This window comes from Odontesthes bonariensis, chromosome 18 (assembly GCF_027942865.1).
Source record: "Odontesthes bonariensis isolate fOdoBon6 chromosome 18, fOdoBon6.hap1, whole genome shotgun sequence".
Lineage (NCBI taxonomy): Eukaryota > Metazoa > Chordata > Actinopteri > Atheriniformes > Atherinopsidae > Odontesthes > Odontesthes bonariensis.
Window position 1 is genome coordinate 21,107,799 of NC_134523.1, and position 15,598 is coordinate 21,123,396.

The window sequence follows — 15,598 nt, forward strand, 5'->3', positions numbered from 1 at the left end:
CAGCACTCACTTGCCAACCCGGTGGAAGATGTTGTTAAGTTTGCATGTTTATTTGCTGAGTGCTGTGACATCAACTTTCATCTGAAAACACATCGACTGCATCAGGCTTTACATACGAGCCCTCGTCTCACCTGCATCTCAAGCTGAGTGTGGAGAGCCCCCAAAACACCGTTCTACCGCCAACAAATGGAAATATATTCAGACGGTATAATTCCACCGTTTCATTTACTTATCTTTGTGGCCTTGACGAATAAAGAACCAAAACAGTCTTTGAAAATCATTGTGTCTCACCTAATGTTCATAAACTTTGAATAAAAATGCACCACGTGTCTGAAAACAATGAAATACCATAAAAACATCCTCCCATCAGATCAGGCTTGAGAGGGAGAAGCACACAGAAGTTGCATCTTAATGGGTAAAACAGGTACAATTTTTTATGTCTGTGAGGCAAGTGTGGATTCCTGATTTAAAGCTTAGAAAGTGAAAATCATTTCCACTGGAAACCCAAACCGATTTCATCAATTCATGATGTACTGAGAATAAATTAAACTATTGTTTCTGAAGAGCACAGCTTACCTTTTGTTACCTTACAATGAATCAAACATTATCCTGCATGTTAACTACACTGATTTTTTGCCAGTTGTCTTTTTTCAGTCTTTGTTTTATAGTATGTTTGATAAAAAAAAAAAAAAACGTTTTTTACGCTTTTGACAAACACTGTCCAGAAATCTAAGACCCACGAGACCTCCGTGACGGCTCCAAATGCGATGACCAAACTCAACAAAAACTTAAGAGCCTCCAGTGAAACAAGCTCTGTTGAAAAGTTTCCCAAATGTGTGCATTGCACAACCACGTAAAGCAGCAGCGGTGTCAGCGGTGTCAGCGGTGTCAGCGGTGTCAGCGGTGTCAGCGGTGTCAGCGGTGGCGGCGGCGGCAGCGGTGGCAGCGGCAGCAGCGGTGGCAGCGGCAGCAGCGGTGGCGGCGGCAGCAGCGGTGGCAGCGGCAGCAGCGGTGGCAGCGCCTCTGTGGCAGCACTGGCTGCAGAGTTGAGTTTGGTGCCGCTGGGGCACCAGAGGCTGCGGACGCTGCCATGTTTAAACTGTTACAGCACGAACCTGCTGAACTGAGCATGCTGCTTCCAGCTGAGGAGGAATCTCCACCCCCGCACACATAAAAATACACTCCTACCTGATTGAAAAACCATCTCAGATCCTCCTGTTCCCCTCAACCATCCAGTGTCTGACTTCACTTACATTATGAAGTATTTGTCTTTTCCTCAAGTCTCATATCTCCTCTCTTATAGTTCTCATTTTTTCTCTCAAATGTGATTTCCCCTCTTCCTCTCGTTTCCCTCCTCTCCTAAAACCCGGCTCTTCCAGCTCTTTTTAACACTAGAAGGCCAGTCTGCGGAATAGAGGAGCTGTGTTTTGAATTTTAGAAATGTCACATCTTTCAAAGTTCCCCTCTGACTTTTTCCCCGAGCTACTTTCAGAGGGAAAAGGTGTCCTGGCCCACTCATCCAAAAATTCTATCTGTCATCCAGGTGTTACTCTCCCCTCCACATCATCACTCACCCTTCCCCTTTTCACTTTTCTTCTTTGTGCTCCACATTATCACCTGCCTTTAGGGGGGCATTTCTCCTTGCCCTTACAAGTCCACACAGCCATTAAACATGAGCAGAAAAAGAAAGGAGGTAACTAAGTGATCGGGGGCGAATTAAAAGGGATGGCTAAACAGGTCTTACACCAAAACTCTGAGACTGGACCGATAACAAGTGAACGTCTTCCGTAGCTTTAAACGATTCTTAAGGATTGTAATAAACTGGGGTTCTGGTTTATAGTTTCAACCCTGCAGATTCGTCTTCTTGATGGAAGTGAAGAGACTGTGTGTGACACCAGATTTCAGATTTCCGGTTAGTCTCTAACTTCTTTAAAGCAGAAACCCCTTTTCTGATGATGCTAATTCATACATTCTGTGCACAGATTTGTATGGCTCTTTGTAGCCTCTTTAGTTTAGTTTCTGAAGTGTAATTGAAAAAGAATGTGTCCTTGAGGAAATTCGATGTAAACAGTTGCTCTTCTCTCCCTCCGCTGGCTTTGATCTCCTCCCCCAGTCTGACATCCATCCAGGACCTGGATCTGTTTCTCCTCCTGGACCTTTCTCTCTTCCTGAAACGTCTTATCAGAACCGTCTGACTGACTCACTGCTACAGACTGGAGCTCCGAGCACATTTCAGGGATTTACACGAGGTCTCTTTATCACTCTTCACCAAAAGAAATGACTCTGACCGTTTCCATTTTCCTCCCTTCCTTTTTCTCCACAGCTGCCTGACAGTGTGTTATAAATACCGTCCTGAGGTGATTGGACTTTTTTTTTGCTCCGTTTTACTTTGTGCCCTGTCCTTGTTTGATCCTGGGATGTGCTCTGATGAAAGCCAATATCTGCACTGCTGTGCATAATTATTGAGCCACTCCTCTTTCTTTATACATTGCCAGGAAAACAGGAAACAGGTGCAGGAATTTACTTAAACATGTTCAAACATAAATGGAGTAGAAAAATGCTAAAAGAGAGGTTGTATAGCCTAATTCTAACGAGCATGAGAGTCAATATTTGGTCTGAGCACCTTTATTCTCCAACTCACTCTTAGACGAGCTTTCTGTCATTTCTTTTAGGAGTCTTCAGGAATAGTTCTACAGGCTTCTTGAAGGACATCCCAAAGCTCTTCTTTGGATGTCGGCTGCCTTTTGTTCCATTCTCTGTCAACATGAACCCACACTGCTTCAGAAATGTCGAGGTCCGGGGAGAATTCATCCTTCCATAAGACCTGTTGCCACTGATTTTGCTGAGATATGTCAAGTTTTCAACTAATAGCTCTGTGGGAGTCACCTTGTTGGTACTTAAATCCTGTTTTCAACTTCATGTCTGGCAGATCTGTTAAAGATGCACCGAATCTAAGCTTCATTTTACACAATTTTAACAGTTAGGTGTGAGCTCAAGACTAAATCCTGGCTGACTTTTAGTTAAGTGGTCAAGAGCTGCCAACTATTCCCCATCCAGTTTGTTTACAAGATGTTAGAAAACAGTATGAAAGCAGAACTCTTGGTCTCCTGCTTGTTTTCGCCTGACAAATGCTCCAAAGGATAACAGATACACAACTTTTTATGATGTTTAAAACGCAAAAGAGCAAATCCTTAAGCTTGAGAAGATTCAATATTTGGACATGACTCAAAAGATTCCCAGAGATTACCTGAGAGAGACGCGGTCAATGAAAGCAAACACGTGATCCCGTTTCAGGTGCTGTCGACAGCATGACACACGAACACACATATTTCTGTCATTGTCAGGGTTTGAATACAGTCACATGGAAAATGTAAGTACATTCACACTCTCAGATCCATAATATCAGATCTGATAGAGGTGAGAGCCTTTCTCATTTAATCCTCTGACTTTTTTGGTATGCCGTCTGCTTTGCTATGTGATGCCAAGTTCTAAAGAGATCTTAAGGCCTTTAGAAAAGAAGGCTGTGATTTCAAAGTCTGCAAATGGAATGAAAAGTATCTCCAAACGTTCTGAATGAGAATTTTCTACCGTAAAAGTAAATCATGTGCAAGACTCTTAGATTTCAAATGACTTTCAGTTCGTCCGAGAAAAAGAGCACTTCAATATTTCATCACAGGATCTGCCGCAACCGCTGGTGTCAAAGTGCTGCATCTACAGTTGGAAAGAGATTGCACAAATTTGACCTGCCAGGAAAACAGCTTTCCCTGTCCAAATAGAGAGAGCTTAACCACACCTCGCCATGGATGTAGGTAAAAATCAGCAATACATTCAAGAGGACAAAGCACATCTTCAACAGAGGCAATTTGGCAAGAAGCAGGTGGAACCGGCCAATGGACAAATTTTACTTCAGGGAAATATTCAAATCTTGGATGCATCGAGATGAAAGATTCTGAATCGATTCACAAATGTCAGAACTCAATGATTTGCGTCCATATTCAGTCCAGGGCCAAGATGCAGCGTCCCAGCTTAAGGATAACACAGCGATCTCCCACGTTCTACAATGACAACAAAAACCAGAGGCCGTGGAATTATTTAAGAAAGCAGGCAGGACGCCTCCAGCATGTGACGTCTGGATATTATGTGACCGTAACCGTATTATGTGTGCACTTTAACACAGAAGACCGGCAGATGTAGCCTGGAAAACCAGCGCCAACTGCTGGACGGCAAAATGTTTTGCCTGCGGTTGGGTCTGGCCTCGAACCACTTTTCATTTTGAAAATACTGCCCTGAATCTGGCAGATGGCAACTAAACCAATCACAACGCAGAGATGTGTTTTGAATCAACGCGGGCGGGGCAGAGGGTTCTGGTGCGGGGTTTTGAGGGAGTGACGACAGAGCAGTGCGACGTTGGGCAGTGGAAGCGAACATAGACAGCGAAAGCACAACAAGAAAGATGGCGGCGGCAATGGAACAGCGCTCGTTTGATTCAGCCACAGATTCTATAATAGTACAGATACGCCACTCACGGTGCATTTCCGGTTTCCAACGAGGCGATTTTGGTTGCAGTTCCACCCTTTTTCCACGTGGGGCGCTCAATTTTGGAGACCAGAATGAATGGAGTCCTATGGAGCTATACGCCCTTTCGTGCCCTTATCTCAAGATATAATTTTTTCTCTAGTAATTCGAATGTTGTTTTCGAAAGAGGATGTTTAGAAAATACCCATGGCTGAGTTTTAGATTTTTAGAGCCACTCATTTGCTTAAAAAAAGGATTTGAAGTGTATATGACGTCATACATAGCTTACGACCGGAGATGCCGCTTTACGGCAACAATCCTGCTTGTTGTTGGTCTCAAAGGCAGCAGCGTTTTCAAGGAAGAGCTGTAGTAAGAGAGAATGTGTGGTAACATCACAGATTCTTAGGCTGTGGTAACATAAGCGGAAAAAGTCCATCTTAATTCTGTTGTCGCTTGGTATGGAGCCAGCCGTCAAGCGGTGCCTCTGGTCGTAATTCTGGTCGAGCGCTGTCATTAGCACAATGCTAGCGCGTGGTGGACAACAAGAAGCCAACCTGTAAGAAATCAAAGGGATATATGTACTCGTTCAGTAGATTTTTGACTTGAAACCCATGTTGAGCTCTCAGAAACTACATTCAAATCTGAGCGCTCTTGAGGAGACTTAGGTGAAACTGACCATTTGTAGCATCTAGCTCCATTGGGCCCCATTCATTCTGGTCTCCACCGACGCCCCCAGTGGAATTCTGGTGGAACTGCAGCCAAAAAGCCGGTACAATGGGGCTTAATAGAGAGTGGCAAGGCTGGTCGTTATAATGGCTGTGATTCAGCCTTGGCATCAGTTTTGGAAGAGTCCCCTCCCACCAAAGCTTTCTGTCGCGCTTACTACGTCACAGTCAGTTGCGCTGATTGGTCAGAGTGTTGGCCTATAGGCACAGACACGGTTTGAAAGACAACGGGTTGTGCTCATCAACAATGTTCCGTTGTATCCATTGATCGGAGCCAGACTAAATTAGACATCCAATCCATTTAGGCTGGTTTATCAGGCTACGGCAGATGTGCTCTAAACAAGAGCCATAGATTAGTGATTATATTGCAGATAACAGGAGGATGCACCTATAATCATTTTATTAAAAAAAAAAAAAAAAAAAAAAAAAAAAAAAAAAAATCAATTAATTTTAATCACGCTATTTTAATCCAGATTATGCCATACAGAGACCATACACCCTGCCTCTTCTGTTCACTTCCTGTTTTGGACCGTATTGTATTGGTAGAATAAATATAAAGTATAATACAGTTTATCCTGAAATCAATCCAAACTATATTTTAAAGTTTAGATGTTACCTTTAGTTAGAACTTTAGTTTTTGCAGTGTACAGCCTGCTTAAAGGGAGCATGACAAGCCTCTGAGGCAGCTTACTTTGTCTGTCAGCAAATATTACACCACCTTTATCATGCGACACCATCAGCAATCAGAGAAATCTAAATGTTTGCTTTTACTTCATGTCTTCACTAAATATCGTGCTACTTGACAACTGGTTAATATCTTTGCAGTGACATTATTATAAGATTAGGCTACTTTCTACCATAATCACTTCATATAAAGTTGAGATTGAGGCCCTGATGGTGCAGGTGCTTCGCCCAAACTCATGCCTGTCATTGTTACTTACTCTCTCTCTCTGTTTACTTGTGCTTTTGGGGAACTCAAAGCCTCTTCTGAATCACAAGTGTAACATATTCATCAGTCGGAGAATGCGCTTTTACACTACAGCGATGCAATCATCTCCCCAGAGACTTCCATCAAAGGCAGCTGTGGATTTCAACACTGTCATTATACTCCACGTAAAAATGAATCTCGAGTTGATCACAATGATGAAATGGCAGGTTTGTAACAAACATTAAATGCCAATGCGGCGACATAAAGAGGCTCAGCTGCCAAAACTTCACATAGCTGCAACATCAACAGCTCAACAATGACGATCGCTTGTTTGTTGTTATCTTAAAAACACAGGAGACGCATCTCTTTATGCTCCCTCCTGTGGGGCCGCCATTAAACAAACCCAACGAGCCAACAACCTGCTGGCAAATGCCGAGGGCTAAAATGCCATTTACTCGCTTCTAAACCAAAGTTCATCAACCTCTAAAAGTAGCAGGTGCCAGCCTTTACACATTTTTCTCCCGGTGGTTAAAACGGAATGGGTTAAAGTTCTGAGGTCTTTTTTTTTTTTTAAGGGAAGATTAAAGAGGGAAAAACAAACAAAAAGGTGTTATTATGTCATTCTGTGATGCTATAGCTATAAAACTGCTTTAAAAAATAATCTAAACCTGTGAGAATTAACACAAACAGATTTTTGAAGCAAACAGAATTCTGCTTCAAAATAACCAACAATTAAACAGTCTGCAATTAAATGCACGTGTGTTTGAAGTGAAAATGTATGTTCACTCCGCTTGGACTACCCCACTTCACTTACAAAATGTTTTCTGGCCTTTACAAGCAACAAGTCCACTGACTGAACTCGCCATTTAAGTCATGTGTTTATGTCCCTCAACACGGCTCACAGTGGCACCGTGTAAAGCGCCGCCCAAACAAGCAGCTGAAGGGAAATAAGACTCGCACGAGCGTTTCCACATCCAAGGAGACATCATTCTTAAAGTGTTTCGTTCAAGAAACCACTAAAGCCTGGTTTATAGTCGGTAACGCAAGACGCAACGCAAGACGCAAGCAGCAACGCAAGCCCTTGCGCGGTTGCAAGCCCCCCCTTGCGTGCTTGCGTGTGTCACCTCAATTTTCTAAACTTCACGCAAGACGCAAGCGCAAGCCACTGGCTGTGGTCGAAACCGCCTACTACTTGATCGATCTGACAGTATGCAGAGCGTTTACACACAGTGCACTTCGCTCCTGCCCGAGCCGAAATCAGCCGGCCTGAAAAGCTGATTTCCCTTAAGCTATAGGCTAAACTCTGTAAATATATAACTTTAGCAACATTTGAAACATTTTCAGGCGAGAAAGTAGTCGTTTAGACCCCCAAGGTGTTGAAAATCTGACAAAATACCGGCTATTTACAAGAAGAAGAAGAAGCATGAATCTATGGAAGAGAGACTTGCCAAAGAGCTCCTGGCGGTGAATTTCCTTTCATCGTAGTAGGCTTGTCATTGAAAAAACCCGCTACTCCACCTACTGTCCTGGCGGTGAATCGCCACGCAGCACACGCAACCGCCGACAAAGCAAAATGAAGTATAAACGTCTCGAGCCATTAACATACGCGCAAGACGCAAGCGCAAGGGCAGTTAAAAGAAGTATAACTCAGCCTTAAGTCCTCATAATGAGGAAGGAGTGGTCTTTTCAACCATGGGACTAATTGCTTAGGGTGACAAAACAATCACTGTCAGGGCTAAGACATTCTTTTAAAACGCAAACAGTCGTGGATGCCATTTAAACTCTTCATATGCTGTTTCTGTCACGACTGGAGGTCAGATATTATTTGAAGGAAGATTTTGCCAGCATGAACTTACATACACGGGCACGTTTTATACAAGCAGGCGAAGGATGCTCATTCTTAAAGCTGCAGTCTGCAACTCTTTTTCAAGCATAATACCTGGAACTGTCTGGGGATCCTGAAAGTAGTACATTAAATACCCCAATACAAAAAAAAACGAGTTCTCTAGGTCCCCTATATGTCCCGCTAGGTCCCTCCAAAGCCAGCAGGTTTGTTTACAAAATTGCAGACCGGACCGGTAAAAGGTAACCAATCAGGTTACGAGCTGGGCTCTGCTGCCTGTCAATCACCGATTGTGCACGCGCGATACAAGGTAGGCTCGTCCCCACGCTTATTTATCTAGACTATTGAACTTCATTACGGGCTAGTCTACTTACTGTGTCTTCCATGATCGCAAATGACAGGTGAGTTGATGAATGAGGAGTCGTGTACGCGCATCTGGCGTGCACGTAGACGTGCACGAGTTCTCATGTGTTTTGATGGGGCGGGACAGGAAGTTGAATAACTTTTTATTTTTCGGTTAAAAAATAAGCATTTCTTGCATTTTGCGACTACGGAGGTCACCGTTTTCAACTTCAAGCGTTCTGATAGATCATGTAAACTCTTAAAATGCCAAAAATTAGGACTTTACGTATGACAACAACAAATCCTGCAGACTGCAGCTTTAAGTTAATCGATTTATTGGCTATTTCTCTGTAGCATAAGATGAGGTTGATAATTATAACCATCTACTCTGGTAACCACGTCACAATGGTTAAATGACTTGTACTTTTAGTTTGTGTTTATTCAGTTTTTTGGTAATGGAGTAATTATTGTGGATGATGACAGTAATCAAACTAAAAACCTCACTACAGATTGTAGATATTCAATTACATTTGCCAGGGACAATAAAGCTCATGTAAAAACTATGATACCCCCACTGAGCCCCATCTGTAACCATGGTTTCCACAGTAAAGTGGCAGATGGTCCGTATTACCTTTCTCTTCTATTATCATTCAAAATCAGTTTTATTATGACGCTGCAAAATAATCTATCAAATAACAACACTGCCCGGCATCAACCGAAGTTGATCACACCTGCATGTTTGCCTGAGGCTTGTTTGAGGAGCCCATAAAATCTTGACGAAAGGCAGCGACAGCTCTGGAAGTTGTTCAACCTTCCCCGAGAGGACTGGGACTGAACCGTGCTGTATTTCAGTTCTGAGAACTTGATCAAACGCGATGCCTGCAGAACATCCTGGAAGAAGCATGATCCGCTGCCTCAAAGCCAATGCAAAATAAGTATTCTTTAGTGCAATGCGTGATCTGTGAACCTCAGAAAGGTGGAAAACGGATAAGTGTTACTCTGATTTACCAATAGCTTGTCAATAACATGACCTGGAGCTTTCAGTTGTGTGCTTCCCTCTGCTTCTGTATGCGTCGCATGTCCGCACACTCTATTCATCCATTCAACTCAAACACAGGTTACATATTTCAGTCACCCAAGCAGCATATTTTGCAGTTTTAAAATCTTGCAGTTGTTGAATTGGCTGTAAAAGTGTTCCAACAGGAACAGCACAATAGACTCCTGTACGAGATTCCACTGGGTTTATGCCAGTAGTTGGTTTCACTGCAGTTACATCAATGTCCTCTCGACCATCCTTTGTGTCTATGTAAATTAAGTACACAGTCAGTGGATCTACTGAAAAGGCAACAAAAAGGGAAAATAGGAGTAAAGCACCTCTCACTTGGTGTCAGAGTTGGCTGAGGTGCTGGAGCTAAGAACGATGAGGCCGAATCAGCGGATTAAAATCACGGGAATCTGAAATCATCTCGGATATCATAATCATGACATTAAATTCTCGTATTGTTTTGCTTCTATTGTCTGCCATGGCTTTGCAGCCACAGTAAACATAGTTGACAGCGTCCTTTATTCCCAAAACTCACGCCATCTTAAAATGAAAGTTAACAGGATAGTTTGGTTTAGTCAGGAGCCAAACATCCATAAATCAGGATTAGTGAAAAGAGTTTAGAGTTTTTCCAACGCTGCCCTTTTCATTTATTCACATCCATCCGTTTGAACATATAGATCAATAGGTGAGTTGCCAGTGAGGTTCATGTTCAAAATTTGAAGGATGATCTTAAAACCATCACCACCCACAAGAACCTGGACGGCACCGAAGCTCTCGGACAACCTTGGAAACCTTGGATGTTTTGTGTCTAATCTGATAACAAACATTAACTTCCAAAATCATGTCAAATTCTGTTGAGAATATTTTAAAAATCTAAATACTTTCAAGTTGGAAATCTTGAATGTGGGGCTGCCTGATTCTTGAATATGAATCATGATGTTTTACAATAGTTGGGCTGTGACTGATGATTTGACAAACCAAAAAAAAAGAAACGTGATAAAAATGTTTCGTACTCACTACGCTTCCTCTGAGGGGAGGGGCTTCACTGGAGGGGGTGGGGCTCTTCCCGACGTTTCACCTCCGAACGCTGTCAGTCCTTCCCGATCTCTCCCGTCCTCTCAGTCTGCCTCGTCTTTGCTGGAACGATCCTCAGACCAGGGGCACCCTGGGTAATCTGCAGGATCCGAAAGAAGAGAAGGATGCCAGCAAAGGCATCACAGCGTGAGAACAAATTTAAGACAAATCAAAAGACGAATCAGACGTTCGGTACACGTGTCCAGGTGTACTGTGAGTGTATTAAAATGTGATGATAACAGATTACACAGAGATGCTGCTGATAGTGTGTGTGTGTGTGTGTGTGTGTGTGTGTGTGTGTCTGTGTAATAGCAGGTGGTGTGTATGATTGCGTGACAGTATGTGTGAATGAATGAAGGAGTAATTTGAACTCAGTATGGGCCATACAACTTGGCCCAAAAAAAAAAAAGAGGCAATGGTTACCATGGCAACGTGTGCCAAAACAGAGGAGGGAGCAAGCGCTGAAGAGAATTCGGGAGAGAAAGACTGCAAGAGAAAAGCAGAAAATCAGAGGCCAGAGAAAGCCTTCGGCAGCACTACCTCCAGAGATTCAGAAAGGGAGTTCAGTTTCTAACTCGGATCCAGTTCCCAGAATACTTCACTCCAGGAAGCAGATTTGCATAAAACTGAAGCTGCGAGTTCTTCTGCATCCCTTCAACAAAAGTGGACTGTAATCACTTTCACACGTCTAACAGCTCGAATTTCTAACGTGCAAACTTAAAGTAAAAAATAACGATTCAAAGGTCAGTTCTAGGTTTAAAGCAATACTATGTAACATTTCTACCTTAAAATAACAGCTTGAAAAAAATTGTGCGGCTAGAATGAGTTTTAATATTACGATTGGCCTGTCTCTTATACCCTTCGGGGGTCTGAGTCGGAAAAACTGCGCTATGTAACTTTGCTGGACCGGCCCGGGAGCTGAGCGGAAGTACTTCGACTTGCTTTCTGGCACACCTACCGCAAAAACAAATAGACCCCTCTCACGCTCCCAGGTACATTTGATTACTCTTACCTTCTCGGTCGACATAGCTTGCACCTTCTGACTCCTCGCCGGTTCGTCAACAAACGTGAAACGTGAAAGCGAAAGGGTGTTCTATTTACGACAGTGTAACCGTACATTACCTCCAAGCCTGTAGGGGGAGCTCCATAATGGGCTTTTTGAGAAGTTACATTGTATCGCTTTAAAGGGATATGCCACCCCCAGGCCAAATTAAGTGTATCCCCGCATTCCCGAGACATAAATAAGTGTGTGGGAGCGTTTTCCTGGCGACCCAGGCATTGTCCGAATCTCACAGCACTGACCACTGCTTGGTTGCGCGTAATACATACATGCTAGCTAGAAATATTTCGCCCAACGTGAATTAATTTACTTGATTTACCTTCTAATTACTGTGTGAGTGGTGTACTTTGACATCGAGTGCAAATGACTGTGTAAATCTACACGGAAGGCTTGGTTTGCTCATGTCGGTTTGGGAACTAGTTTCCAGTGCGGAAAACACAGCCGAAGCACACTCCCCGCTACGTCACTGGGAATCCCCACCCCCGACTTCCTCAAACAAACCAGCGTGAAGCAGCCAGGTGGGGGGGATTCCCAATGACGTAGCAGGGAGTGTGCTTCGGCTGTGTTTTCTGCACTGGAAACTAGTTCCCAAACTAGTAGTAAATTAATTCACGTTGGGCGAAATATTTCGATTGGCGCCGCTGGCGACGCTAGCATGTATTTATTACGTGCAACCAAGCAGTGGTCAGTGCTGTGAGATTCGGACAATGCCTGGGTCGCCAGGAAAATGCTCCCACACACTTATTTATGTCTCGGGAATGCGGGGATACACTTAATTTGGCCTGGGGGTGGCATATCCCTTTAAATGGGATGTTCACTGATTTCCACCTGAATCAATCTACAGCCACAAAAAAACCTGTGACTGCGCCTCAATTCTTTGGCCTCAACCATTACGCCGTGATGCTCATCGAAAACAGTGAAATGGGATGATTAAATCACAAGATCAAGCATTTGGACCACACAAAACCCGATGGCGACCTGCTGATAGCAGCAAAAAGAGGAGCTCCATTGTTATATGTGGCTGCACAACATGAAAATGCACAACAAAGAACAGGCAATACGATACATGCATGGTGGAGCTGTGACTTTTTATGTCACATGTGGAAAACATTCCAGCTAAAAATGACTCATTTGAATTCATAACTGTGCGGGATGCAAGGTGCTCTAACCAGAAACCAATACCCTGATTCACCAAAATGGCGCAAAGAACCAAACGAAAGGCCTGTGTCTCTTCATGTTAGCTATGTTTGGGCCATAAAATTACACACCACCAAAACCAAGTAACAACCTCGGACGCATAATCTACCATACGGTAATGAGCTGGTCTTTCCTGATTCATGGTTATCAGTTGGTCTCAACTCTACCCAAACACATTCTTTGGAAAAGTGTTAGTTGTTTTGGAGAGATGAAGACAACAAATGATAATATGACAAGTTGATTTATTGCTTTGCTTTCTTTCAACACTGCCGCCTCCCTGTTCAAACATTGCTTCACTACTCTGAACAGGCAAACAGAAACAACTCTCCCACTGACGGATGTAAAAAATAAAAAGCTGGAACTGACAGCGCGTGCTACACCACGGCCGTCAATTTTCCTTCCATGTTCGAATATCCGTTCAAAACTGGGGAAAATTTGAACGCGAACCTTAAAATAAAAGAAAATCCAGCGGAGGGCGCTCCAGTGTCAGCTCGACCTGGTAACCTTTACGTAAATAAACTAAGGTTGTTTGCCACGTTGCAGTGAAACGGAGGCAACTAGGGAGCAAAGCTGTCGTAACAGGACAAACACAACACGAGTTGAATGTAACAAACACAGATAAGGTCGTTTGACTTTGTGCAAGGCAGCCTTATGCAGCCTCACCTGCTAGCTATCCAGCAAAGTGAGGCAGCGTTGGCACCACAAACAAACGAGTCAATGTCGAGTGTTCAAGTCATCTGTCTGCCTGCTGTTCAGCACAGTTAGCTACAACACATCGCCTGCTGGAGGGTTATAAAAATGCCATCTCTGACAAGACAGCAAGATTTATATGCAAAGATTTGCAGCCCATCTGTACTGCTTCCTACGAGGAGTTTCAGGAAGTTGGATGTCAGCTCAGGATGTCCTCTGTACTTAGACCAATCATTTCACATCTCTCAACACGAGAATTCGTGTTGATACGTCAGTGAAATAATCTCCTGTTGTTTGCTAACAACAACAAAAAAAACAGATGACACCGAAGAGTAAAGACAGCCTGAAAGTACAAATACAGAAACTTTGTGTGGAACTATCAGAATTTTTCTTTTCCCCAGTAGATGTAAAAGTATCTTTGTAAAAGGCAGCTATGTTATGCTACACAAAACAGGAGCGAGGGAAAACCGCGGCTGTCAGTTACCTCAACACTGCCACTGCACGGACACATCAGGGATCCAACACAACATTAAACCCGTCTTAGCTTTCTTTCCTTATCATTATTTTATCTGTGGAAGGCGCTGTGTTGGAAGATCAGATGGGATATAATAGGAGAACCAACGCTGTATCGTGGGGAGTTCAGAAAGTTTTATCTTTATGTAAAATTTCCTGGCACAAAGATTGGCAACCAACGGCTTTCCTGAGCCTAATATAACACAAATAATGGCAGGAGCAGACCTGCTGGAGCATGGACACAAGACTGCAGTGCCAATCAGCCCTGCCAGCTTGCACATGATTGCTGTATTCCACACTTTTAAAAAGCCATTCTCCACCAGCAGGAAATTAACCACCTTTTCATTTGTCATCACAGGTCAATCAATTCTAAATCCACAAGTATGTAAATGGTGAAACAGGGAAAGAAATACGGACAGCTGACTACACAAAAGAAAGAGACAGCAGGAGCATGAAAAAAATGAAAGACAAATTGTCCTTTCAACAACTGGAGAATCAGCGTGTCCTTGTGTTTGTCAAACACAGACCCGATGTGTCACATTAAAGCTTTTAATCACTAATAAGGACTTCAAATCCGATTAATTGCTCATCTAAGACTTTGATTGTCTGAATACATGATCTCATAAACTGCTCCTGCATACTTGACTTTGTTGTTCATTGCTGAGTGATTGTAAGTGTTTGTCTAATTGCGCACAGCTGTGTGTAGGTGTTAAAGCATGTGGCATCTTTTTACTTACACACTGTGCATTATATCAGTGCCCCGCTCAGGGTTACACCTTTTTTTTTAATTATTATTATAATTCTCAAAATTTCAATGTCAAACTGTATGGAAAGGCATAGCAGCGAAAGAGCAGTCAACCCTCCCTGCAAGCTGCATTCAGGAGTTTTAATGTGTGGATCAGTGTCCTAATAAGCCATTGCTCTTCTTTACAAAGAAAATCGAAGAAGTTGGGAGGAGAGTTGTTTTTTAGTCGTGAAAGTTTGTAGCATCTGCTTCTGCTTTCATGCTTTTGAGGAGATATCATCAGATTCCTTACTTTATTGGTTCTAATTTAGAAAAGAGACAATCTGAGATCCATTTAGTCCTGAAAGCAGAACTAAATAAACAAAAACAAAAAAAGAACTGTTATGAAAAGAAAACAAAGACGTGAAACTACACGCAGGATTTATTAAGATTCATTAAACACGAGCACCGGCCATCTTCATCCTGGTCAACTTTTAAACATGATGAAGCTCCTTTAAGAGGGAATCACCAACAGTGTTTTCCCCACTACGTGACGAGTACATGTAGTGTGTGTGTGTGTGTGTGGGGGGGGGGGGGGGTGACTGAGGCTCTGTGCGTGAGAGGATTAGATCATCAGAGAACTGCAGCAAAGCAGAGAGAGACACACAGAGAGGGACTGAGTGAGAACAACAGGTCTTTTCCAGAGAGTCTGGATCCCCCTCAGGACTGACCTCATCCCCCATCCTTCACCAACCTGATGCTAACCAGCTCTGCTCTGGGACTGTTGTCTGTGCGCTACTCTCACAGCGGTCCTGAGGCTCAGAGGTGCTCATGGTTACAGGATTAGAGATGAAAAGAAAAGCAGTCATTTCTACTTTACTGTGGGGAAAAAAACAAATGCATTGGTTGTCCACACTGTTGCATGCCTCCCAGAAGCAGATT

At 43.2% G+C, this 15,598-nt stretch overlaps 1 protein-coding gene across 4 annotated transcripts in view; it reads right to left on the minus strand.

Moving 5' to 3' along the window:
- LOC142368274 (zinc fingers and homeoboxes protein 2-like) overlaps positions 1-15,598 on the minus strand; it is a 135,541-nt gene that overhangs the window by 85,279 nt on the left and 34,664 nt on the right. For 2 of the 4 annotated variants that reach the window (XM_075450401.1, XM_075450399.1), the window contains exon 1: positions 10,412-10,576. The gene's annotated coding sequence lies outside the window, so the exon portion shown is untranslated. Of the gene's footprint in view, positions 1-10,411; positions 10,577-15,598 lie in introns of those variants that run through there. The other 2 variants (XM_075450398.1, XM_075450400.1) reach the window with 2 other exon arrangements.